The sequence below is a fragment of the Botryllus schlosseri genome, chromosome 10, assembly GCF_051294905.1.
Source record: "Botryllus schlosseri isolate E-star chromosome 10, Bs_hap1, whole genome shotgun sequence".
Classification (NCBI taxonomy): domain Eukaryota; kingdom Metazoa; phylum Chordata; class Ascidiacea; order Stolidobranchia; family Styelidae; genus Botryllus; species Botryllus schlosseri.
The window spans coordinates 4748079-4775890 of record NC_137245.1 but is presented as its reverse complement, the minus strand read 5'-3'; the positions used below and the strand labels follow the sequence as shown (position 1 = coordinate 4775890).

The 27812-nt window shown below is 40.4% G+C and overlaps 1 protein-coding gene and 2 long non-coding RNA genes across 3 annotated transcripts in view; all 3 read right to left on the bottom strand.

The window, feature by feature from the left end:
• LOC145448459 (ryncolin-1-like) overlaps positions 1-27812 on the bottom strand; it is a 112475-nt gene that overhangs the window by 63306 nt on the left and 21357 nt on the right. The window lies entirely within an intron of this gene.
• Positions 729-5485, bottom strand: LOC145448878 (uncharacterized). Its single transcript, XR_013918054.1, has 4 exons — positions 4024-5485; positions 3627-3777; positions 1798-1991; positions 729-903 (listed from the first exon to the last, which is right to left on the bottom strand). It is a non-coding gene; the product is annotated as an uncharacterized LOC145448878 (long non-coding RNA).
• LOC145448466 (uncharacterized) lies at positions 11021-12308 on the bottom strand. Its single transcript, XR_013917927.1, has 2 exons — positions 11710-12308; positions 11021-11233 (listed from the first exon to the last, which is right to left on the bottom strand). It is a non-coding gene; the product is annotated as an uncharacterized LOC145448466 (long non-coding RNA).

Genomic DNA, 27812 nt, shown 5'->3' with positions numbered 1-27812 from the left:
GCATTCAATTTGTTGTAAGCATCTGATAAGGGCCAAGCCTAACCGGCTGATTCCTCCGAGCCCTAGAGCATTAAAAACGTCACCTATATACTACAGCTTCAGCCCAATAAGATCACACAACGTATAGTGTCATTGTTAAGCTTTATATATTTGTATTCACTGACGGTGGATCCGTACCGAAACGGTGAATTCGCTCAACACTTGCATAAGCGCCTTTGCTTTCTCTCAATGAAAACACGACATGTAGGCTTCAGCCGTTTCCTTCACAATGAAGCAGTCATGCTGTAAAAGCTTCTGTAAAGCAGGTGTTGTTTGTTCATCATGTATTTCGTACCTCAACATGTCCTGAATTAATCTTAAATCATCACCTGCCAAACTACTAACAATGCGCACTCAGAATCCCCGCCGGTAGCAGACTTCTTGAACACCTGATCAGCAAGTTGCTGCTGCCGTGGTCATTGATGCATAGCCGATTAGCCAATCAAGAGCCGTGGTTATTTGATTGCTAGTCTTCTCGACGTTCTATGGTCAGTGGCACGCCCATTCTTGAGCAGCTACTTTCAAACGCTTTGGTTGAAATCTTAACGGCTTTCCTGTAAGCTTCTTTCAGGCTAATTGTTGTTTTTTATCAATAATCTATAAAATGAGACACAATCACGGAGACTTTTTGAGATTTTCCAAATTTTGGACAACCCTAGCGTACACACACCACATTATCTACAACATAATAATCACATTTGTGGTAATTTAATTGTAAACGAATTGGCAATAATGCCGTTGTAAAAAATGAAACGAACAAACGAACGAATGCCCGAAGAAAGAAACTGAAAACAGTCCGTATCATCAGGTTTCATCTTCTGATGAGCTGGATAAATAACCCAGCGGCCTTTTCTTTTCAACACCCTGCAGAAATAAAATGAAAATGACGATTAATAAATAGCTAAGACATTCGTACTGCGAAAATGGCAGAGGTAGCGAGTAACGAATGACTCCTACATTTTTTTCGCCCATACCTAATAAAATGGATTTGATTATTCAAGATTACTCAAGTTCTCAATTTTTTTTTATTATATTTTTTATTATTATATGACTAGAGAACTGACTTCAATCGCCACTTCTACTTGATTATCAAGATCAACGCTGACTACTTCAGCAATCTTTGAAAACAGCCACTAACACAAAATGAATTCTTGACTAAAATTTCGTCACATTCTGTCAAAAATGATCAATTCAACAATCCAAACGAATCAGTTATTTGGCAGCTAGTTGGAGAGATATATACTCAAGTCTAGAAAGTGGAATGATACTCTGCCTGGAAAGCTGAAGACCTAACAATATTGCGTACAGAGAACAAAACATTTGAGTGGCGGCACTGGTATAGACATTAACAAATTATTATAATTGACAGCAAGGTAACCAGCAAGACATTAAAATGAGAATTAGTGCAGTTTCTTAGGCTGTAGTGATACTCAGCCAGTAATTGACCTAGCAGAGAGCAAAATGTTGTAAATAAAGCGAGCGAAACCTCCGACAAATGATACGATAAAACATTAGAATCGACAGTCTTACTAGAGCAGAATAACAATCATGAGGGGTTAGAGAACAGAAGCCCGGGAAGTGACCATCAGAAATTACTGCATACTGGCCGAACAAATCCATGACCACTAACAAATGGTCTTTTAATAGTCAATATTGATACCAAATGACACCACCCCTATTTCACCGCAACATTTAGCAAATACAGCGCTGGAGTCAACCTTATATAAGCGCTAACCAAACGCCCATTAGTTTTCCCACCTACTACTTCGCGCTTCGCGGATGGAAATACGCATTAAAGCGAACGGACGCGACTTGTCACACTCTTGCTATTTCTGCTCCTTTTTTCTCTTCGTTTCTCTCCTGTGTCGCTTCTGCTTGAGGAGAGAAACAGTTTAATGTTTCAGATCGTGAATTCCCGGCTTAATGGTGATTCTTCCTCCAATGGTCAGCACCTTGAAAATTGAGAACAATGTTGTTGCAGAATGCATGACAATTTGAAAGTTACATCATTCTAATTATTCCAGTTATGGCCGTGAATCGTTACAAGTGCGGTAACCATAAGAATTGTTACTATACTTCAACTACAAATACAATATATTGTATAAAATAATTGCCAATTCTTTTACGTTGATCGAGTCCCAAATAGATGAAATATGTCAAAGAATTTGCTAAAAATTTTTGTATAATTTGACAGATTCCAAAATTTCTCAAAGTGCACCTTTCAAAAATTTGATATCAAGACTCCCAACATTTTACAATTCGAAGTTGGATGGCTTTACCAGTACAAGCGAACAGTTTGTATTGCAATTGACAATTATGTAGAGAACGCTGCGAGACATGTGAGTAGGCCTACCCTAAAACGTTTCTCTGACATGGACATTAGGGATCTTAAAAATGACTTTTTTTCTCAAATCGTTCTGGCTACTTGATAAAATTGTTAGGTTACCTAATTCAAGCCTACACACCAAATTTGGTTCAATTCCAAACAGTAGCCGCATTGCTACAGGAAATGAAAGTTTGTATTTATTATTTTAAAAATAAATAGAAAAATTGAAAAATTTTCTGTTCACCCCATGAAAGTGTTAGGTTATGTATAGAAACGATGATCATCAAATTTGGTTCGATTCAAACAAGTGGAAGCGGAGTTATTGCCATCGAAAAATTTGGATTTGAATAAAATAGTATTTACGGTGGGCACCACTATAATATATAATTAAAGAATTGTGTCACGCTGTCATACTGTTTTACGCAACTGTTATTATACACTGCATTGTTGCTGTGCTCTGGCTCCATTGATGTTATTTCTAAATTCGACATTAATGCGTCATAATTCTCCATCTGGTTTTGAATTAAACTCTGTTTTGCTTCCTTTATCGTGCCGGTAGCTCTTTAATTGGCACGCGAAAAGTTCTTCGGGTTTCAATAACGTTTATCATGAAGGTACTTTTGAAAGCAGTACCCGGTATTAAAATTTTGTACCACCAACCAGTTATTTAATTACTATTTATCTTCAAAGTAAATGCTCATTGCATGAAGCAGGGTTGTAAGACTCGAGTCACGATTTTCTGTTGACTCGGGTCATCTTCTCAAAGTACGGAAATGACTCGACTCATTGCGCATGACTTGAGACTCAGGCGGCCAAGACCGACATTTCATGGTTATTTCAAAGAATAGTACAGCAAATCGCTATTGGGATTTCGTCTATCGATACTGGTAAAACTGCTAAAAGTAAGGAAAATTCGTATATTATAAATGCGACCCACTCGATATCACAAAAAAAAATATAAAAAGTTGGTTTAACAAGACTTAAATTGGAAACTGAGCAGATAACACAATGACTTAGACTCTGGCCCGAGTCATAATACCATAACTCGGACTTGGACCTCTGCTCGCTGACTTGGACTCGGACTTGACCCGGTGGTGAATTGAAAATGACTCGAGTCAAAACTATAAAAGTGAGATTGACTTGCGACTCGGAGCCTTGTGACTTGGTTACAACCCTGGCATGAAGCCTCAATAATTACATGAGTGGGGTGACTAGACAAAGAACACAGTCACATTTGCAGCATATCATGAATGTCTCTTACTATATGTGATCTTGTTCAAATGGAGGTTGATGAAAGCGTATTTCCCATTCTTTCCGACTCTGCTATAACTACACCAGACTGGGAACCTTTTTCAGGATGCTTCTTGCTGAATGACCAATATTGTCGCCGTCAACGGTACGAGTGCAAATGTCTGATAAATCAATATAGGAACAGAGTTAGTTGACTGTTCATGACCGTCCACGTTCAGAGTTGCATCTCAAAGATGCTAAAATAAGCCTAGATATAATCCAAGCAATACGATCGTCCACTCTGACTGACTGAACTTCTAAAAATAATAAACAAAACACCTTGATAGCTTCCACATCTTACGTTTATATATACCGTCTGCTATCGGCACAACAAAGTATTTAAAAATAACAAAACAGATTCGACATACCACATATCTTGCAAAGGCTTTTGCTTTCATTCAATATGTCATCAAACTTCTTTAAATCCTCCTTTGTGGTGAGTGGCTTTGGAATTATTCTAGGATCAATTCCGATATCGTTTTATCATATACAATCTATGGCGGAATAAAAGTTTCGGATAAGTTCTGAAACAAACTCAATTTTCCACACAAAAGTCAATTGCCACACGAAATGCCAAATGCTACGGTCCCATTTTACAAGGTATGGCGAGGTAACGTAGTGGTACGTTCCATTATAGCTAAACACCAATGAATTGCGGGTTCGAGCCTGACACGTCGACTCCATAATTCCTACCGAAGTGTTGGCCGTTTATCTAGGCTCCTCCTCGCCATCTGATCCGCATAGCCATGTCTTAAAAAGCCTAGGAGTGGGCCGTGCTATAAGTGGGCAGATGGTTGCCGATGAACTCCGCACTTGGTGAATTCGGCCCTCGGGAAATTTTGTAATGAAGTGTATTAACAGCTATTAATATGAATTATTAAACTAATAATAGTATTATCAAGTGATTCCTCAATCTTGTAAGGAGGTCAGGGCATCTGTAGATCATGCAGTCACGGCGTGATTAGATCACGGATTGCATAGCCGCGGGAAATAACGCAGCGCTCATATACCAACCACGCGCGGTCTGCTTGGAATCGATGGCGTGAGTGACGGGCCTGTGTCGTGTAAGTTTTGAGAAGATGGATCTTGGCGTTGTATGTGAGATCGAAACCGTGGAAGATCAAGCGGCGATTCTTCGTTAATCGATCACGACAAGCCAGTGTTCCTCATCAACAAATGTTTCGCATGATCACGTCAAAATAAATTATTTTTTGCCTTTGGAGAGACGATTCCACTCTGGAGTTAGGGTGTCTCGATAACAGGGTTGACGGATCCCAAGATTACGAGATCTACCGCGAGCCACGACACGTTTAAATTTCCTTTTTGATACTGTTCATTCATATTAAATGCATTTCTAATGCGAAGGTGTTCTAGTGCCAATTCCTCCAAGGGCCGAGTTCACCAAGTGGAGAGCGTCGCGTTATTTCCCGTGATTACGCAATCTGTGATCTAATCACGCATTGACTGTGTGATGTACGCATGCCCTGACCCCCGTACAACATTGACAACCACTCAAAGTGCCAAGTTCACCGGCAAACATTCCAGTAACCAATCATGGTGACCGGTACCGCTATTCCGGCCGAATTCACCAAGTGCCGAGTTTGTGCGGCCGAATTCACTAAGTGCCGAGTTCACTGGTAATCGGGCAGATACGGAATGATAATAATAAGAACCGGCCTGGTGTAAAATGACCAGTGTAGTCAAACCACCACCATGAACACCACAAACAAACAAACAAACATCTAACATGGAAAAGAAATTACCTTTACAGCCTTTGACAAACACAGTTACCATTGAAACCAGCAATTTAGGTTTTATTCGAAAGCAGAATAGTAACTGTTTTAGCGGACATATCAAACCAAATGTTGGAAAGTTCATGTAAATTAGCCCAAAATATTATCTTACTGTGACCATATTCTATCAATATGGTCTGGCTAGCCAAATTCTCTGGGCCAACATAAATACAAGCTGCATTTGGTTTCAACGATTAATAATCTTGTCACTGGATTTGAGGTATAATTGCACTCAAATATCAAATTTTGCTCCATTAATCAACATCAAGTTGAAAATGTCCATTCTTGCACCAACTTTTATAAAATCACGAATCAGTGTTCTACAGGTATGTATCTATATTGACTTATATTCCTAGAAAATTCAAGCATAAATATTACCGTATGATATGCCGTAGGTATAGGTACCCGTAATTCAGATGTTTGAAATGACTTGGACAACTAGATAATTATAGTGGTCTAATTTCACTAAATTAGAGCGAAATGCCAGCAATATAATTGTAATCTAATTCGGAAAAAACGGTTTAGCTCTAATTCTAACCTGGAAAAGCTGAAACTTTTCTATAGTTGTCTACACCTGTTTTGCAGAAAGTCAAACAGCTCTAGGCGTCATATACTACAGGCAATTCGAAATACCCCATAAGCTATATGCTACTGCGTATATACCTTTAAGGCTTTAACCCGCTACCTCAGTCAGTCACAATTCCTATATATTTACGGCATTTGCCATACAGAAAGAGCGAACTATGCCTGGGTGCGTCCTGTTGCGCGTCAAATCTTTGTCCGGCGCGATGACGAAAAATTTGAATCGCCGAAATATTCTAGAAGTCACGCATCGATAATCATATTCCTGAACGTACAACATCTCACTTATTTAGTTATTCTCTGAATAAAACTATTAGCCATACTCGTTGAACATGCGAGATTACCGAAAGAGCGAATATATATATAATGAAGATCATATATATCAGAAGAAAACAAAACTGTTCGACCTTAGAGCAACAACACGAATATACAACACCGGTGACATCCTCACGCAATAAAACGAAGGGAGAACATTGTTTTCTAATGGATAGAACGAAGCTACCGCATGAGATCGAACAAAACCGGATAGGAATTCATCGTGATTGAATGTACCGACAAAGTCATCCTTTCTACGTATTTTAGTCATACCCGCGAGAGATAGAAAATTTGCATTATTAGGTTAACTACCGGATATAACGAAGCCTAATGCATGAGATGGGACAACACTGAGTATGAATTTATTCTGATTGAATATAACCACAAGACCATCCTACTACGTATTTTAGACATTCCCTCGACACTTAGAAAATCAGAACCTATTCGAGATGATCCCGGATGATCCTTTTACGGTTTTGTGTTTGCTGGGAAAACCCTAGCATCAGCATGATATTTATGGTCTAGCATTCATTTAATTTCATACTTCAAACAAACTCTGTCACAACGTCACAAGACGTGACTAATAATACTCTCTTGTCGTACCGTCTCTGTTTCGTTTGAACATACTCATTCTTCGTTTTGTTCTGGTTTGTTGATATATGCTCGGGTTTAGATTATGATTGTTTTGAATCGGTATTCGTCTCGACTCGGGTTCAAGAGAATCCCGCCGTGTAGTACACCTATGAAGAATGTTTCACTCACCAAGAATGGTTTGAACAGAAACAAGAACAAGGAACGGGAAATTAAACGGCGAAAACTGGGTGGAACAGTGAATTTGCTCTCTAAGGTACAAGTGGAAACCCGAAGTGTCATATTTGTCTAAGAACAGTTGTCGTAACGTAGCGTAGAAGCTTAAAATTATACCACGAGAGTTTCGCCTGCAGTTATATATATCGCCTGCTCCGGAACTTAGCAGGAAGGACAACATCACCTGACAAATTTTGAAGCTACAATTGTCTGATTCAACCGTGACCAGAAGAGTATCAGCAATGACAGTCAATTTTAGTCGCATGTTCTGAATCACATTGCGGCGTAGACTACTTTAACCTAGCATTGGACGAAGCCACCGACTCCACATACATTGCATATAGCTAATTATCCGGGTTTATTTTGTCAGAGTGGACATATTCGCAGAGGAAAATCTGGCAGGGCAAACGTGTGAAGGGGACCAGCAAAAACATCAACTTGACAAAGCTGGCTTTTTTACTATCGGTGCAGGGCTCCAGCCATGAAAGGAAAGAAGAAGGGTTCATTGGTTTGCTCAGACATGACCCCGAACTCCAGACTTCTTCTCATATCACTGAAAGCTCAAAGCGATGGGTTCTGTAAGGAAAAAGTTACTGTAATTTTTCTCGCTCGAACATTGAAACACAGGTTTTGGTTCGCTGGTTGAAGGGTTTGAAGGCTTGCACACTGCACGTACCGACTTTGCAACGAATGCATGCACGCTTCATAGATGGAGTTGCTTGCGCCGCTGGAACTTGGCATATTCTCACAAGAAGCAGCAACTGCAAACTCACGAACGTTGTCCATTACGGCATTAGAATGCATAAAAATCCACTAAATGCCCGTATATGACTGTTGAATAGGCTACAGTAGCCTAAATTTAATAGTAGACCACACATACACGGCAATAATGGTCTGCAGCACGCAGGGTTTTCTGCTGTTAACGTGCGGCCCGTGATACGAGGAAAGTTTAGAACCCCTGCTGTACATCAATGTAAATAAATTGGTATGATATAGTTATCTTTTGTTTCGTCAGAGCTGTTTTCTGGATATCAATGTTCGTTTATGCAGGAAATGATCAGGGATGTGGAGTAGGGTTATGACTAAAAAATTCAAAATTTTGTGTGTCTTGTAGTCGCAAATGATGAACTTTTGTGTCCTGATTTCAAAAATGAAAAATGTTTGAACTGTTTAATCAGAAACCTCCCGTACAAAAATTTTCCATTTTTCCATGTGTGAAGGATAGGCTTTCTTTTGTGGATACAGATTACATAATATATAATATACATAATGTATATAGCGACTAATTTGATTTTAACTGACACAATTCCAATTGCGAAGATTTAAAATAGTATTTTGGTGAATTGTGATTGCCCATAATGAATTAATCTTACCGTGTTCTTGTATACAGTCAAAATTAAATAATTAATAAATAATTGATTAATAATTTCGATTTTAGATGTATACTGTATATATCGTATAATTTCATTTTGTCTGTCACAAATCAAACTGGGTGTTCGAAAAGGCGAAGGTAGAACAGCTCAAGATATTTCCAGTGGTCTAGAAAACCGATTAGAGGAATATGATGCATAGGAAAATTTGAAAATGTCACATCATAAGTGACACAGCATCTGTTGATATTGAAAGGCGGAATTGCGTTGTTGTGAAACTGCAAAATGGAATGATGAGCAAGGGTTTTCATAAACCACACCATATATTGGTTGCCAACATCATATTATCGATTCTTAAAGCATATATCAGAGTTTTCCAATCCGATGTCTTCAACAAATCCAACTCTCAGCTACAAATTTGGAGATGATGTGGTAAAACACAACGAAAACTTGGTACACTCCACCAAGCCAGAATTTCAGGTGAAAATATTAGAAAACCGAGGATGGAGGGTTGATTTCAAGTTTATCTCTGACCTTTACGGAGCATGCCGCTCTTTAAAATAAAATAGTAGATGGCCACTAATCAAATGGCATAAACTTCCATCCGTACGCAATGCGAGATTGAGCTCAAGGGCCATGATTGCGCATACTTCCAAATCACCAGATGGAGAGTAACTCTTGAGATATTATGCTTATTCGTCGCAAATGCGTGTCAGGAAGCCTGATATTCTAACCAGATGTCTACAGATGCAACATATTGAGGCCCAACCGATTATCGGCGATACGATAATATCGAGACGATATGACACTCAGAAAGAATTATCGGTATCGGCCATTGGAGCTGAAAAATTATCGGCAATTTTCGTGACGTCACAACAAAAACTATAATCTCTGACAGCTAGACTGAGAATATTGATATATTTCATATATCTTACACTTTAGAAGTGTCCATATGCAGCCATTCTAGTTTATTTTATGTTCAAGTATAATGATGGCTGTAGAGATGTTCAAATAAACGCACTGAAGCTTTGAAAATGTGCTTATCTATATCCAACTTCTTTTGAATATCGCCTGAATGTATTGGGGTTATCGGTCAAGGTGTGAGATATCGGTTTCATCGGTATCGACGCAAAATACAATATCAGTGGGGCTCTAGAATATACGAAAGATTATTTGCTGCTACCTTCGCGCTCGAGTGTCTTGCAGTGATAAAGTGCTTTAAAACCCCATTGGCAGTCAGACATGTCCGTTTTAGTTGTCCCTGGCACTAACATAATAACAGAAAGGGAACCCAAATTGATGGATGAACTTTACCAGAAGCAGTGTTGGGATGACTCGAGTCATGACTTGACTCGAGTCAGATTCGAGTCACCTTTTTCGTTGTATGCGATTGCGCATGCTCTTTCTATCCTTTATTTTGACAACAGTTTTCGAGGAATCAGATCGTCTCAGTTCGTCTTTTAACTGTCCTCATTTGTATTTATTTGTACGATTTTAGTGATTTGATTGTTTGATTGCTGTTGTAAATTTTCCTTTTTCGCTTGTATAAATTGCCTCGTCAATGTTGTTTCGTCCCATACTCTATCGAGGAATGGACGAGCGAGCGCTATTGCGAATCTCGATTACGCATCTTCGTATTTCAACCAACCAAAGCCATGTTCAATTAGGAGTGCTTGGGGGTGTTGTATTGAATGTAAGACTGATACGCAAGATTTGCCGAGTCCAAAAGCAGATTCTGCTGAGCAGACAGGGTTCGATGGCTGGTTCATCGACACTCATTAGAATTGGAGTGTCGCGTCGAAATATTCGTATGACTTGACTTGACTCGAGTCACTTGGCTAAAATGACTTGACTTGACTCAGCGTATTAGAGATGTGGATTGACTCTTGACTCGAAGCCAAATTCACGAGTCAATTTCAAGTCATCAGGTAATCGGTGTCGATAAAAATCACTGTATCCTGCATATGGTCGGATTGTCCGCGATATGCTGGTGTAATCTGTGAGAGGGACCAAGCATTCAATGATCGTGCGTTTTACCGAGCCTCCATTGTTCTCTCTCAAATAAATTGACCACAAACGAAGTGATCCAAACTTACAGCTTACGTCGTCGTAAACTAGTATAATAAAATTATTATTAAAATAGTAAATCACACTGTAAAAATAAAAACCTCGATTTACCGCGAAATGTTTGGAAGCACGGTAGCCAGACATTACGTGGTAATCTAACATTACCGTTAGTCAATGTAAATTCAACTTACACTCGTCCGGTAATCTCGCTTTACACGCCAGACTGTAATGTTACAGTCACCTCCGGTATATCTAATCTACATGTTCTCCTGTACATTTGCGATCGAGACTGTCATTTTACCGCCTACCTACCTACATGCTGTCCCTGTAAATCAGGATTACATACCAGCTTGTAAATTCACGTACATCCATACCTATAGCAAAGCAACCCGATGCAAAAATATCGCAACATTTTCTTCACATCCCAAAGCGACATTGGAACAAACTGTATATTCATTCATGATATCACGATGAAGTGGTTATCGATGGAAAAATATTGCTGCTGGAGGTCTAATTCTTCTTTAGGAGACATGCAGTAACACGAGTGGTCTCAAGAAAACGTGAATTAATTCCACCACCGGCCAAACTTCCAATTGTTTCTTTTTCTCGTTCTCATTCCTTTTAAGTAGTATCTTGCAGTTCCACTAAAAAGAATTCATGCGTAAGTCGCTATATAAAGCAAAGTTCCTAACCCGGATAGTGGACATGACATTATAAAGACTAAGACAAATAGGCTAACAAAAATATAACATGTTTTGAAGTACCGGTACTGGCACATTGTGTGATAACGGCTCCGCCTTTTACATGACATAGCAGAGATTCACGACTTTGTCTCTGTATTGAAGCAAAAGGTTCCTAATTTAAGGTGGCATGTGTGGCAAACAAATCCAGCAATGGATGAAAACATATCTATGCTATGGCCCGAAAATGACATTACCAAGCCAACAGTTTCACCTACTCCGCAGCGGAGTATGTGGTCACTATATAAGTCGACAAATATTCCAAAATAGAACAGAGAATGCGGCGAATGAAATATATCAATCATGAAATCTAAGTCATCGAGCGCTGGTGTGCAGAGTCAGATATTCACGGTAACAAATACTATGTAGTACTGTATTACCTTTTAAGATGCGCATTCCATTCAGCATTCCTAGGAATTTTCAACGATCGTGTCCACTTTCTTCAAGCACAACAAGCTTCGCTCCACCCTTTGCTCAAATCTCACTAATGGCCACTGGCCAGACGACACTCGAACGATTTCGAAATAAATGGTATTCATCCGCTGACACATGACACCAATAATATTTACTGGCCACGTTATAATGTTTGATCTGGGTCGTTTTTTCCATACAGAAACATTTATCATTGCATATAGTCCCTTTTTTCATCTAATTTCGTGTAAATTGATATATATTCCATGTGTTGTTCACTACTTACTGTACTTACCTAACTAGACGCTACTTGTGATGTCACAGTTGTGCGTTGGTTGTTTACTACGAATCTCAGAAAAAGCAGTCACCTAATGTAACCTAGGTCGCCATGTCCGCCATTACCAAATGGTCAGCTGAGCATGCGGTGCTGATATTTCTAGTTTCCCCGAGCAATATTATACATCCTGAACTAATTTTCTAACTTATCAGCCTTATCCGTGACAACGAATGTAACCAGCGAGACTGGCCGTACAGCCATTGCCTTATAATATAATATGGCTACGGTGTAACATATATATTAGCTACGATGGTCAGTTATTTCTTGTACCCTACTAAGCTTAAATTGATACTAGGGCCATTAATTTCGGCATGACAGACCCCAGTCTCGCCAACGAGGTTCAATCAGGTCAAATCACCTCTAGAATGATATATCAGTAACATTCAGTTCTACGTATACATTTGGCTGCAGCGATTTTGAAGCTAATCAATTTTGCCAATAGCCCGGTAAACTGCAGTAACGAGTAACTGTCAGTAATTTTGCGAAGAAATTCGGGTAACCTACTTTACAGCTATATTAAGGTAATATTACATATCAAAATGTAAAATGGCAAGCTACGCACAGTAATTGGTTGCGACCGGTAATTCGTGGTAAAATTTACAGAGATTTCCCAGTAAATCTACCAGATTTTTTACAGTGCAGCAGTGCTACGTCTATGTGAGCGATACAGCGCCTTCTTGCATGTATATTTAACTATGTATTCACAATCAATCAGAATCAATGACCACTAAATCTGTATGTTATACAGCTAGCAAAATGCAATGACGTAATCATGCCTCACTTCAAAAAGGCAACTTCACTTGAATAATGACTTGACTCGTGACTTGACTTGACTCGACTTGACTCGAGTCACCTCCAAAAATCGAGTGACTTGACTTGACTCGAGTCGAAATGTGCATTGACACGAAATGAGTCGTGACTCGAAGGTAGTGACTTGATCCCAACACTGACCAGAAGTGCAAAAGGACATATATTTGAAGATTGAATTTGTAGCATAGAATACCATTGAATTGTAATTTTTGGACCAATGTCGAAAATTGAAGTTAGTTTATGCGGAACACTTTTTTCGATATGAAGAACCTTAGTAGGTTCTGCACTGTGAACTTTTATCATGTATAATTCTCACTTCATTATAACATCTTTCGCATTTCAACTGCGGGCCACCCTGTGCATAGCGCTGGCAGCACAGAAAAGCAACACTAAACGAACATGCACCTTGACAATCTCAAAAATTTTACTTTCTTTGTTACAAAAGTTTGCTCGAAATATCCAGCTTTCAGTTTGTGAATATTTAGTAAATATCTGCCGTGGCCTTAACCCCCAAATCACACAACATCACGAGCGAAATACACTACAGGTAGTCATCGAATGATGCTTATTCAACCGATCCAGGAGATTGATATCGTTTTATGATGTAAAAAATCTAGCAGGTGTCAATCTTGACTTGTCATGTTTACTGTATCATTAGAACCAAATCCGTGCGATTGAGGTGTTGGTTACTACTGTATAACTTGGTAATGGGGTGATATAGCAAGTATAGGATCCCGTTTTACACTATGCTCAGTATCGATGCTCCAATCAGTCTTGGGATCAAGTCACTACCTTCGAGTCACGAGTCATTGCACATTTTGACTCGAGTCAAGTCAAGTCAATCGATTTTCAAAGTTGACTCGAGTCAAGTCAAGTCACTCGATTTTTGGAGGTGACTCGAGTCAAGTCGAGTCAAGTCAAGTCAAGTCACGAGTCAAGTCACAATTCAAGTCAAGTCGACGTTTCGAAGTATGAAGCATGATAACGTCATTCCATTTTGCTAGCTGTTTGAAATACAGATTGAGTGGTCATTGACTTTGAACCGATGAACGAATATAGAGTTAAATGTACACGCAAGAAGGCGCTGTATCGCTCACATTGACGTATAACTGCTAAACTTCAGTTTAGCCAGCCAAGATAGAGAATAGATACGAATTGATAAGATGCAATACATTACGCATTTACAAATCGATATGATACAATTCGAGCCTGCCCCAATGGCTGAGGACTATTCAAACTATATTCGATCAGTTTCAATAAAACAAGAGGTTCGGTTAAGGTAAAAACAGATAACAGAAATTACTTTGCTATACGAGCTTACGACTACGTAAGCTGTAAGCTTCGATCACATCGCTTGCGGTCAATTTATTTGTGAGAGAACAATGGAGGCTCAGTAAAACGCACGGTCATTAAATTATCGGTCGCTCTCACGGGTTACACAAGCGTTTCACGAACAATCCGACCATATGCAAGATACGGTGATTTTAGTCGACACCGATTACTTGAAATTGACTCGGGAATTTTGCTCCGAGTCACGAGTCAATCCACATTTCTGATAGGCCGAGTCAATTCAAGTCGAGTCATTTCAGCAATGTAACTCGAGTCAAGTCAAGTCATACAAAAAAGGTGACTCGAGTCAAGTCGTGACTCGAGTCATCCCAACACTGGTACCAATGCTCAGGCGCCGAATACATTGTCAGGTCTGACCTATATACCTTTAAGGCGTAAGCTTATATTTTCCCGCAAGTCCTCGTCGAAATTCTTGGTAAAGTGATGGAAGATATTGATTTTATCGGAATATTATATCATTTGATTGTCGCACTTGATACATTTGGTGACGGTTAAAAAGTCAGTATGTAGCCTACTCCTGCATTGTTGCATAATGTGGTCCGAGTGGTCGCTAATTATTGTTCTCATTAATATATCAACTCACTGAAATCTAGGGTTGGAATTAGCATTATGACGTCATGAGGTTCACACCATCCCTAGAAAACACCATCTAAATACTGTCGAAACGAGAATAATAGTTCGATGCTTTTTCGCCAGACCTCAATTGTTCGTAACATTGCACGTTGGCGCAAATGACATTTCTGTGAAATCATGAAAACCCAACAGCTTTGTGACAAAGTGCAATCAACTAGGTAAACCATTTTTATATCCTGCAATATTTTCTTTATATTCGCATAAAAAGTACATAGATTTGGCTCCGCTTAATTAGGACACCCGATATTCGGAACAGCCGCTTTATTCGGTAAATGGCTCACTGCTCAGGACTACAACAAAACTAAAAATTGCACTTACTAACTTCAAGTAATCTTCGAAATATTATCTGCTTAATTTAGACACAGACTTTCATTTCCTATCGTTAGGTTATGCCATAATACCCCGTTGGTTTCAACACAAGATGAGTGTTCATGTTTTTAGTGAAAAACATGACTATCCAGGCAGTGACAAACGACAATGAACTCATTAAAGACCGTGTCAGCTTTATATACACTTTTAATTGTGTGCATTTGCGTGCATCTTGTGGAACAGAATGGTGCAGAAAATTTAGCGGAAGTTAAATTGCTTACTAAAGTAAAGGAAGAAAAAAGTTAACACGCTTGCTTGACAGTTTGACAGTTACTTGCGTCGCTGGAGAGATCAAAAAGTACTATATGCGCCCTATATGCGTGTCTTACACAGCAATACAGTATACAGTATTTTCTGAATGCTCTGTATTGAAAATACTGTGCAACACAACTAATTTGAAGGTAAACCTAGTGTGCGTTTTATGCGATCTATATGCGATATTATTACTGCAGTATAGAGCAGTGCTCTTCAACCTTTTTCGACGTGGTGCACCCTTTTAACATTTGCTCAAAACTCGTACACCCCTGTTCATTAGGGGTCTTCAAAAATGACTTTTTTTCTCAAATCGTACTGGCTACTTGATAAAATTGTTAGGTTACCTAACTTAAGCCTACACACCAAATTTGCTTCAATTCCAACCAGTACCCGCATTGCTACGGGAGAAGAAAGTTTCTATTTATAATATAAAAATAAATAACGAAAAATTTGAAATTTTTCTGTTCACCCCATGAAAGTATTAGGTTGTCCATAAAAACGATGTTCTTCAAATTTGGTTCAATTCCAACCAGTAGAACGGAGTTATTGCCGTCAAAAAATTTGGATTTGAATAAAATAGTATTTGGTCACAGAGTCTATTCGCAGACAGTTAGGCCGCCCGCCACGCAAATTGGAATTTATTTCGTGTCAGCTCAAAAACAGCATGACATTACGAACGATAATCAACCTAAATGTAACAGTATTGGGAGAGAGTAGGTAAAGCTACTTGTGCAGAAGCGGTAATTCAGATCAGCGATGATAGCAGGGGAACCAGCCTACTGCGTATCAGGCCTGCCCCATACCACACACAGTCGATAGTAGCACGTGGGCTGCAAGGTGGCGGGATAGCGCAGTGGTATAATCCGCGGCTGCAACACCGATGGGTGCGGGTTCGAGTCCGACCAAGGTCGACTTCCGAATTCCGATACCTAAGTGTTGGAGGTTTACCTACTTCATCCGCGTCAGTTGTGTCTTACAAAAGCCTGGTGGTGGGCCGTGCTATAAGTCGGCACTTACGGAAAAAAAGAAGAATGTCGGCCTGGTGTAAATGTCCATAGTAGATTAGTCGACAATCACCATGTTAGGCTTGCCATATTTTGGAAATCTAAAAAGAGGACACTTTTTCAGAAATTTCAGACTTGCAAATCCGAAGAAGAATTCTCAAAAACTGGTGAATTTTTCCCACTTTGTGATCGGTTGACTAAAAAAAATAGTCATCTTTTCCGCTCAGAGCTCAAAATACCGTTTCTCTCTCCAATGTGGATGACTAAAAAAAAGGTCATCTTTTCGCTCAGACCGTTTTTAACTCCGAAATACCCGCCGGAGCTTCACTTCTGTGCTAATTTGCGCCATATCACTCGCCATTTGCTCTGAATCTGACCTAAATTTTCAAAAAAGAGGACAAAATCTCAAAAAAGAGGACAAAAGGGCGTCCTCCGAGGACACTTTCAAAAAAGTCAAAAAAGAGGACAAATCCTCTTAAAAGAGGACGTATGGTAAGCCTACCATGAATACCCCAAAACAAACAACAAACAACAAACATGGGTTGCAAGAAATGTCAGTAACCTCAGATCGTATCCCGCTATGCACAGTCTATAGTCGCTAATTTGCATTACTAATAACAAAATCCTGAATTACAAATGTATGGCGAAAGATTGGACGTAAAATCGGCATTTTTAAACAAAAGGGTTTGATTTCAACATGGAAGCTGTTTCGACCCTTGCTGGCTACGTCACTTCATTTATGTGCATTGCGGTATTTATTAACGTCGGGTAGGAAGTACCGATTCAAGAAGTCTGAGCTATCACGGCGGTTTCCTCAAAAATCACTAAAAGACAAATGACTAGCTCAGGGGTCGCCAACTCAAAACGGGTCGCGGGCCACTTTTCAAATTTCGTAGAGCCGGCGGGCCGCATGAATTCGATATCGATGAAAAATAGGCAACAACATTCTAAAACTCTACGTCAGTACGACGGTGAGCTACCTAACATAGGCGATGGGCATTGACCACAAACGAAATAATATTTTATTGAAGGATTACAAGTACAACAAAAGATCACTGTCATCAATTTTATTTTATTTTGAACTGTGAGTAGGGCTGGGCAAAATCGAGTACTTGAGTGATTCGATTCTGAATCAGGCAATATGCTTCGAGTCGAGTCGAGTAATCGAGTATCACGAATTATGACGTCATAACAGAATGTAATACGTCAAAGTTCAAATATGTACCGTTTATGCCACCAAAAAGAATATGATGGCTGTTATCCATCTCATAAACGATAATTTGGTATTTTTTCAACCACACCGATTTCATTCGACTTGGTGCCAATGTTGTGGGATAATCATGACTTCGGAAATGTGCTACGTCCGGTAACCTTCGTAGCTTTGTACTATATGTTTCGTATGTTCAGTACTCGAAAAAATCGTCTTTTACTACTCGACTCGAATCATTAAAATTATTACTCGATTCAGATTCGAGTACTCGAATCATTGTGCCCAGCCCTAACTGTGAGCTGTGCACGATACCTGGAAACGATTTTCAGCGACTAAGGAATCGATATTTGGACTGTCGAGCTACGTGACTAGCCGAAAGACCATCTTCACGTAAAGCTTGATCTTGTGGCGAAACCCGAAGCCATAGGGGTTCTCAAACTTTTTAGACATGCCACCATTTATGATACTCAAAAATCGTCATATCACAAAATGCAACCAGAATGCTAGCAATCCCGCCGTCTAGTTTGATGGCATGGAAGAAGTGACTGTTGATAAAAGAATTCTCTAAGATGAATTCCGGACTATACACAGAGCAATGTCATTCCATCGAGGGACAATCAGCTGATATGAATGGGCATACTGTCTTGACTTGCAATGGCCCAAACACTGCCAAGACCAAGACGCTTAGAAAACGGCTTAGCAAAGTGGTTTCTAAAACTGGGGAGCTCGTGCCCCCCGTGGGGGGCGCGAAAATTTTTTCAGTTGAGCACATCTCCCTCGATGGAGCGTTGTTGCCATCACCACAATGGTTTTTGCTAGTGGCGAATAGTGATATTGGGCAATAGAGAATAGCTTATTTTGAAACAATAACAGCAACATGTTGAAACTGTAGTCAGTTTCAGCATTTCAAATTGGTTTTCTTAGCTTTCTTCCGAAATCTCAAATCAGGTCGCGGGCCGCAGAATATGACTTGGCGGGCCGCGTGTTGGTGACCCCTGGACTAGCTGAACACATGTTTGCTGCATATACTTTCAAACACCAAACGGAACCATTGGTCTGTTGCCGACGGCTAAATAACGCGAAACAATAACTTCATATTGTTAATTTATTCGCTAAAAGCTTTTCGACTAACTTTCATCAGTAGCGAACGTTAGTGATGGGGTGGATCAAATTCGAAATGTAAGAAATATTTTGTCTGTATGACGTAATAATAACAAAAACAAACAACTGGTAGACGGGCTAGATACGGTAGTAACGGTAGAAAACAAACGTTAACGAGTACATATTCGGTTATAAATAACCGAAAACACATAACATTAATGAAATATTCCAAGAGTGTAGAGGCGTTCCTTCTGGCGACAGAGAATCGGCTTTCGTAGCTTTATGATCGTAGATTCCAGGACCTTTAAATGAAAAAGAGAACGGCCACGAGCAAGTATAGAAAATTGACTGTCATTGTAATGATCAGCACATTCTGGATGGGATAAGAGATGCTGTCCAATAGCCGAATTACAAGCAGTGACTTGATCATAATCACGCAGTGTGTCAACAGACTGCGATGACAGACGGCTAAATGAATATGAGAAATATTTGCTTATGACATCACAATCAAGCGGTGTACAGCAGTGATTCCCGACCGCGGCCCTGAGGGCCGCATGCGGCCCCCAGCTAGCCTTCTTGCGGCCCCCACAAAAATATTGAGAAATCGATTTATGAATAAAATATATATTTATAAAATACTCTTGCTTGGCTTGGAGTCTGGAGTTTTCAATTAGGATTGTAGGAAAGTTGTGAGTAGACTTCTAAGATTACGTCACTGCTGTTTCAATGCAAAGTGCCCTAAATTTCCAGTTGAACGGGCAGTACCTATAGATATAGGTATAGATATATGTATTGACAGGACCGTAACTGCCGCACCCCAAGCCGCCCAATTGGGGGAACGAGCTCGAAGGGGGCCCAATATTATTTAGTGAATTAGAATAAATTATACATTATTTTATGAAATTTTATGCAACTTTTTCAAAGATTTTTCGCGCTGCGCGCGATTTCGAGTTTTCAAGTACCTTAGTTATTGGGTACTCTTCGACCAAGATAAAATACGCAAGATTTATAGAAGTGGGTATATCGGCGTTGGCCCTTACCGCTCCACAACGCACGAAGACATATAAAGTTTTAGGCCATGTAACATGCGACTCCAAGAAGTATGCCAAAACGATCGGCAGCGAGAAAACCATGGCCGAAAAGGACTGCCCTTGCGCTGACCGAAAACTTCGTTATGCATATTCAAAATACATATATGTATAATTGATCATAGGCGCCTAAATGACTGGCGCCGAATGTTCCTGTCTTGGCAATCTGAACGTCACGAGACAAATAGGCTACCATTCCGCAGGGAAGAATTATATGCCAGTGAAGAACTACCAATTTGAAATCGTGTGTATCTTTTAGTTTAGTATGTTTGGCGATTCTATATTTCTTGATATAGCAGACTGGAGGTCACGAAATAATAAATAACATCATGTACCGAAGTCGTACCAACGAGTCCGCACATCCGAATATGTTTAATTATTATTAACGGGCCCTACAGTTTCCAAGACACCTCACTCAGTTCTACCGGTAAATCTGATTACGTGAGCAGAGAGGACAAGTAATTGATAGCAATATATATGCAATTCCCGATCTTATTGACATATTTTATTTTGAATTATCGAAAATTTTCGCGCTCCACGCTGGCTCACTAAACGGGGATCCTGATTTCATAGCAGAAGCGAACAACGGCACGGGGGTCGGTTTATCACGCAATGGGAGCTCAAGACCTAAGTGTTTTTTTTTGGGGGGGGGGGGGGGCTGACGAAGTGCTGTTTCGTTCCTGCCAACGGGTATACGCCAGAAGATGTTTAATTATTATTTAGTGGCCCTACCTTTTCAAACACAACTCACAAAGCTCAACCGGTCAATCTGATTACGTGAGCAGAGAGAGGATAAAAATTGATACCAATATATATGCAATTCCCGATTATATTGACCAATTAAATCATGAAGTATAGAGATTTTTCGCGCTTCGCGCGATTAGTCGGGAGAAGCTGCCTAAAACGGACACGAGATTTAGATGATAAATAGCGGTAAACAGCCATTTAGCCTGGTCTGGGGGCTTCAAAGTTCTGAGAGAAACGTTTTTTTTTGGGGGGGGGGGCGGGCTGACGAAGTGCTGTTACGGCCCTGGGTATTGATAACTAATTTACGGATAGATGTGCAGCAAGTGACTCACGATTGAATACGCCGAGATGCGTACTGCTTAGCCGGCAAAAAGCAGCATAATTGGTATTCCTATAGCTCGCGACCCAAGCGTCCGAATAATTTGATATGTCGGTGTTTATCGAAAGCAAGTGTCGCACTGATTCCAAAAATACGAATTGAAATCTCGCCAGTGCAATAAAACTACTCCCAAATAGCCAGCAAATGTTGATTGTTCTGAACAACGGGAGCGCGGCAACACAATGGCCTATGGCGTCAAGCGAATGATCGGAACAATCTTAATTATAACATTTCGTGACTATTTTGGGTTCCTTTCACTTCCTTGGTATTCTTGCGGCCCCGGCCGTACTCAGAAATTCTAAATTTGGCCCTGCCACCGAAAAAGGTTGGGAACCACTGGTGTACAGTATTAAGCCTGGAATAGACGATCCGTAAACGCGTCCGTATCTTTCTCTACTTATTTCTCTTCTCAAACGGATGCGTGCGAGAGAGAAGAGGGACGAGGAAAAAATGAGGAGCAGAAAGAGCAAAAGTGTGAGAACCCGCACGCGTTCGCTTCCATGCGTATTTTCCGTCCGTTCAGCTAGTGCTAGTAGATCTGTCTCTGTAGTGATCGGGAATATGAGGTTGTGACGCGCTTCGTGAAGTTGCACTGATTAATCAGGGGATTTTATGCAATTTTCAGTACTAAAACAAAATGAGTCTAATTGAAGATGAACATCTAATTACTGCTGTACAATTGCGACCGGAGATATACAATCAAAGCCATCCTGACTACTACAACAAGGTTATCAGGAACAGAATATGGCGGGACATAGCTAAAGAATTTGGACTTGAAGGTATGTAAAGTATGCGGAGACTCTTTCATGCTCGTCATTGTACACAATAACATTCAGAATCCAACGGGGAAGACCTTGCCAAGAGATGGCGGTATCTTCGTGGCAGGTACGTTAGAGAGCGCCGAAAGTACGTGCCTTCTGGGCAGCACCGTAACTGCCGCACCCCAAACCCCCCAATTGGGGGGGGGCCCGAGCTCGAAGGGGGCCCCAAATTATTTCGTGAATTAGCATAAATTATAGAGTATTTTTTTTAAATTTATGCAATATTTTCCAAAATTTTTCGCGCTGCGCGCGATTTAATGCGAGCGAGATAGTGTAATGGTTATGCGTCCGGCTTCTCGAGCGGTAGGTCGTGGGTTCGATCCCCGGCCGGGTCATACCAAAGACTCGAAAAATGGTATCCGCAGCTATCCTGCTCGGCGCTCAGCAATCACGGATAGCATGGAGGAGAAAAAAAAACGGGGGCGCAGACTAGATGACCTCATGGGGCCGTATCGCAACTCCGTCGCCAAAGCATCTCGATGGTGCAGGCGAGAAAGAATATCATATCTCTCTCTCTCTCTCTCTAAAGTTGCCAAATATCTTGATTATTTGGTACTCTTCCCCCAAGAAAAAACACGCAAGATTTATAGAAATGGACATATCGGTGTTGGCCATTAATACGCCACTACGCACCAAGATATATAACGATTTAGGACTTATTACATGCGACTCCAAGAAGTGTGCCAGAACGATCGGCAGCACGAAAAGCTTGGCCGAAACAGACTGCCCTTACGCAGACCGAAAACTTAGTTATATATACAAAATAATAGGTTTAATTGTCCATAGGCGCCTAAATGACTGGCGCCATATGTTGCTTCCTGTCTTGGCAATCTGAACCTCAGAAGACAAATACCATCCAGCAGGAAAAAAATATATGCCTGTGAAGAAATACCAATTTGAAATCGTGTGCGTCTTTTAGTTTAGTACGTTTGAGCGATTCTATATTTTTGATATAGCAGACAGGAGGTCACGAAATAAAATCATGTAACGAAGTCATACCAACGGGTCCGTCCGAAGGTGTTTAATTATTATTTACGGGCCCTGCAGTTTCAGGTAAATCTGATAACGTGAGCAGAGAGGACAAGATATTGATAGCAATATATTAGCAATTCCCGATCTTATTGACCGATTGTATCATGAATTATCGAAAATTTTCGCGCTTCGAGCTGGCTCACTGAACAGTGCAGCTAATTTCGTGGCAAAAGCGAACACTGTGATGAGGGGGTCGGTTTATCACCATATGAGACCCCCAAACCCAAGTTTTTGTGGGGGGGGGCGAGGCTGACGAAGTGCTGTTTCGTTCCAGCCAATGGGTATACGCCCGAAGTTGTCTAATTATTATTAGACGGTCCTACGTTTTAAAACATACCTCGCTCAGCTCTACCGGTAAATCTGATTACGGGAGCAGGGAGAGGATCAAAATTGATAGCAATATATATGTAATTCCCGATCATATTGCCTGATTCAATCATGATTTACTGAAATTTTTCGCGCTTCGCGCGTCTAGGCGGGAAAAGCTGATGCACCAAACGGGCCCCCAATGCAGATGTGAAATAGCGTCAAAAAGCGGACAGCCAAAGGGGGGTCTGGGGGGCGAAGCCCCCCAGAAGTTAGGTTTATCACCCTATGGGGGGCCCACGGCCAACGTTTTGGGGGGGGCCTGACGAAGTGCTGTTACGGCCCTGCTTCTGGGTCAACTACCAATGCGGAGGGCTCAAATTGGCAACTGATGCCACTACTAAGGTTCTTGGAACCTTATATGCAAAATCGTAGGTAAGTATTTCTACTTCTGTAGACGTGAATGGGCCGTTTCAAAATTGTAATAATACATTCCAGCACATCGACAAACATGACCATAATCGGCAGCAGCTCGAGCGTGGAGGTGGCAGGGGTAGATCATATGTCAGCGTGTAAGTTTGTACATTCTCATTTATGACAAGATGACCAACCTGGAATCAATTGCAAACGCAATAATTTTGTCATTTCCTGGTAGAACTCTAATTGAATGAATATCATCTAATCTTGTGGACAGGAAAGTTGTCTGGACCCAGTCACATTTTTGAATAAGTGATTTTCTGTGTTTCATCAAATAATACTCAAATTTCAGTTGAATCGGACATCTGCCAGACTCCTGCTAGGTCTGCAATTCCACTGTCGCGTACCCCTGCACGCAAGAATTCGTCCAGGCTGCAGACAGAAGTTAATCGGGTTCTCGACATTGTTGAGAAAAATGCCACAGGTGAGATTTATACGAGACCTTTACTACCAACATACTCATGAACACATGCTTTTATTTCAATCAGAGGACGAATACGACTCTGACGACCTCTTCATGCTATCGATGTCGCGCGAGGTGAAAAAAAAAAATCCTCGTAGAAAACAGCTACTCAGGCTGCAAATACACACGTTGGTGTGTGAATGTGAATGTCCTGAAGAGGAGTAGATGGACAAGTTTTTGTAAATTTCGTTAACAGTGATTCCATGTCGAATCAACCAAATGTTTATATTTTGGCTCCTCGTTCCAGTCGCTTGGGTATCCTTGATGTTTCAACTGAATTTTGAAAATATCGGAAACTTGAAAGATATTTTTGTAGAGTTGATTTAGTACTACCACCAGATATTAAAGAAGAATAGTCGGGTCGATTTGACATGGAATCAACCTTTAGTTTGTTACTGTTTTGAGCTTCAAGTTCTGAGTTGCCGTTTCATATTTCTTGCATCGCTTTCTTGTGATACGCTAGCAATCATCTGTGATTGATGGTGGCATGTAATTAGTCACTGTGAAAGATCGTTGCTGTGGAATCAGAGTAGCCTGCATAAAATCTCACGGAAACGATGACATGGAAATATGAAAAACCAGTATTCAAAATAAAATTTCTTTCTTCGATGTTGTGCATATAGTAAATAATCTGCTCTGATTCCACAGCAAAGATATGGTTTTGTTCCACTAGTTTTTTGCCCTACTTTTTGGTAAGGTTCAAGTTGCTGTTCCTATATTTTCTTGCATTGCTTCCTTGCGACACACCACAAACAATTGTCTGAGATTGCTGCTGGCATGTACTTCGATAGATAACTGTGCTTCATTTCTTGTCGGTATTTATTCGTGTAACTGTGCTTCGAGATTGGGATAAATTTGTTTTGATATTGGATCGCTAGATTAGCTTTTACGCTACAGCGACGATAGTTAACTGTGCTTGATGTACTGTGTTAATTTCATGCGATCAAGATATTGCAATATATTCGTTTTGCCTGTTTTGATATTGGATTTATATATCAGAGTTGTTGCCAGAGGCTGTTCAGTAGCTAGTGTAGGGGAGAGGAGGCCAAGATGAGAACACTTTTCTGATAATTCAAGGCCACTCGAAGAGTAATGCCTTCTGAGGATTAATTTTGATACCAATGGAAAGCCTGTGATCTCTACTTTCCATGACAGTGGCTTGAGTTATATTAAACAACATACTGATGGATTTCTTGGCCCTCAAAAATCCTTGCTCAAATGTCTCCACTTACCCCCAGGTGAGGGTAAGATGAGACACACTGTAGTTAAGATGAGACACCAAGCAATTCTTGCTCATTACACCACCAATTCATCCCAAATGATGACTCAACCAGCAACACCGTGAATAAAATATAATAATCATGAAATAGGTCATTTCTGAAAAGAATTTGTACATCATATACACATATAAATGACATCGAAAACCAATCAACCATGGGATCCAGCAACAATGAGAGATTCGTTATTATTTTGTCTTGTAATGTCGCATCTGGTAAACTACTAGATAAATAATACATTTTGTGCGCCTTCAACAGTAAATTTTTAATCTTCCGAGGCCTTCAATAGAAAAGCCCTCTGATACCCATGTCTCATCTCATACCCCTCTGATACCCATGTCTCATCATGATTTTGTCTCATCTTACCCCCACACCTAAATTAACATATAAATTTGAATAAAAACATTTCTGTCCGTTACTTTTCAGAAGTAAGCGCATGATTACACTTCTAATATTGCACTCAACCAGTTCCAGTATTCTTGTTCTATAATATCAAGTACTATGATAGGTATGCCCTTACAAACCTGAATTCACATAACTGACATAGGCTATGAAAATATAGTTTTTGGCATTTTTCTGCCCAATCTCAAATCTGTTTGCCTTGCTAATATGGTAGGACTATGGAATGATATTATGGGAACAACATAGTTGAAGGAATCTGTCCATTAGAAAATTTTTCTGTGAGAAAAATTGCATGTCTCATCTTGGCCTCCTCTCCCCTACTACTCTTACTGGGACAAGTTTAGAGAACTCGGTAATAACTGTATTATGAGCAGCATGACTTTATGATAGAACAGTACTAAATCAATTCTGATTGCCATGATAGTGATCCAGCAGCACTGCAGAAATAGTTCACAAACTGCTGACGAATGTTGAGCGCGTCATTAGATGGCCTACGAGCCAATCCATCCAAACCTTCCATAAGGCAATCTTCAAGGGTTTCCCATTGCGTGTCATCGAAGTATGTTGGTTTTCCAATGAGAAAATTATGGAGAACAGTGCATGCTTTCACCACTGTGTCCACATTATTGACTTCAATGGCCATCTGACGCCTGAATACTCTGAATCGAGACGATAATATGCCGAAAGCATTTTCCACCGTACGTCTTGCTCTGCTGAGACGATAATTATATACTCGGCGGTTGCGATTCAGTGAACAACCCGGAAATGGCCTCATCAAATTTCTTTTCAGTGGAAAGGCTTCGTCGGCCACAAAAACATGAGGTGTGGTATTGTCACATCCATGCATTGGCGCGTCTTGCGGTAACTGCAATTGATTCGAGTTGAGACGTTTACCAAATACCGAATTATTGAAAATATTCGAGTCACTAAAGCGACCGTACGATCCCACATCAACAGATATGAAACGGTATTCAGCGTCCACTACAGCCATCAATACGACGCTGAAGTTCTTTTTGTAGTTGTAGAACTGGGAGCCAGTCGAGGCTGGTTTCTGTATTAGTACGTGTTTGCCGTTGATGCTGCCGATGCAGTTTTGGAAATTCCAGTTATCGTAGAATTGAGAAGATATTCGTTTCCAGTCACTCGACTCTGGAACTGGCATAAACTCGGCCACAAGTGCATTCCAAATAGCGGAGCATGTCTCTGGTACAATCATCCCAACGGTTGACGCTCCACAACGATATGAGTAGGAAATAGTACGGTACGAGTCACCGGTGGTTAGAAATCTGCAACAAGAATTTAGTTGAAGTATACTTCTTGCACAAATACGGTAATTCTTTAACTATACCTCAGTGTTATTGCAAGTCTTTCGTCAGGACCTATTGGTTGTCTCATTACTGTGGATTGTTTTTGAATGAACGGAGTTATACGGCACACCAGGTAATCAAACGTTTCTGGATTCATCCTGAAGTACTGGCGGTAATGCGCTCTTCTTAATAATCGCAAATCATTACACAACGCATGAAATTCACCTGCAAATACAAATCATTTGAAAGAGAAAAATCAACGAATGATGAACTGAACATTACCTGCCTCATCCCGTTTCTGTAGCACAGGATGAACCCAAAATTCTCTTGGTTTCCGTTTGGGCTGCTCCTCCACATCGGCCAAAATTGCAGCCAGAACACACAAAATTTTAACATTTCTCTTCCTACGACTTGAGTTTTTAACCACTTTTTTAAAATGGGGCATACTTATATATTAATAACCCCCCAACTAGACTCAATGAATATCACTGAGCTACAACAATCCCAACTGTGCAGGTGATGATCATCCATACGTGACAGACACGGCTGAGTGCATAGTGTTTACCACCCGTGCGATGACGCAATCTCACTAACTCACTAATCTCACTAAACGCATGCGCTCTGAACGCATCGTCTATTCCAGGCTTTACACTTGAGATAACATCGTACTATATTGCTCATTAACCTGTGCGTCAACCTGTACT